A 961-nucleotide genomic window follows, 5' to 3' on the forward strand; every position below is an offset into this window, starting at 1 on the left:
TTTGATCGTTTTTCTTACTACTATTAATAGTATTTGTTAATTCTTTGAACATAATATCTGATTTCAGTATTGGTGCACTTTCATTTAATTTATCTTTCTTTAAATATCTTGTTGTAGGTGTGTCACTTCCCAAAACTAATGTTGTTTTGTTTAATCCTAATACTTTAGATGACATTGGCCTTGACAGATTTGTTTCTGTTACAAATTCAATTAATTCAGATGGAAGACTTCTATGTGCAAGGCTTTCATCGCTTTTTAATTTTTTTAATTTTTTCTTTAGCGTTATATCTTTACTTTTTTCCTCGTCAAGAGACAAATTTTTCTGAACATCATAAGTTTTAATATTATATTTATCTTTGTTAGATAAATTAATTTTAGGAGTACTATATACCATTGATTCATTGACGTTTTCTTTTACATTTGAATTATCCATTTTGACATCAAGATCTTTTATTTTTTTATTAAATATTATTTGAGATCCATTTAATGATTTTTCAATATTTTGATCTCTATTTTTATCTTTGCCCTTTTTCTTACTTTTTTTAACATTCTCTTCAATATCTAGCTCAACATCATTTTCAATTTCTTCATCTTTCTCCTCTTCTTTTTCTTTGTCTTGCTTTTCTTCAATTTCAATTTCTTCATTTTCTTTCTCTTCACTTTCTTCGTCTTCTTTTTCTTCAAATTCAATTTCTTGATCTTCTTTCTCTTCACTTTCACTTTCTTCATATTCCTTTTCTTCATCTTCTTTTTCTTCACTTTCTTCATATTTCTTTTTTTCAATTTCAATTTCTTCATTTTCTTTCTCTTCACTTTCTTCGTCTTCTTTTTCTTCAAATTCAATTTCTTGATCTTCTTTCTCTTCATTTTCACTTTCTTCATCTTCTTTTTCTTCAATTTCAATTTCTTCATTTTCTTTTTCTTCATTTTCACTTTCTTCGTTCTTCTTCTTTTCGTTTTC

The 961-nt window shown here is 25.8% G+C and overlaps 1 protein-coding gene across 1 annotated transcript in view; it reads right to left on the minus strand.

Annotated features, from left to right (window-relative positions):
* The window catches only part of LOC102678605 (asparagine-rich protein-like), an 11,785-nt gene that overhangs the window by 7,105 nt on the left and 3,719 nt on the right, over positions 1-961 (minus strand). The window lies entirely within an intron of this gene.

The sequence above is a fragment of the Apis dorsata genome, unplaced genomic scaffold (genome assembly GCF_000469605.1).
Source record: "Apis dorsata unplaced genomic scaffold, Apis dorsata 1.3 scaffold_23, whole genome shotgun sequence".
Lineage (NCBI taxonomy): Eukaryota > Metazoa > Arthropoda > Insecta > Hymenoptera > Apidae > Apis > Apis dorsata.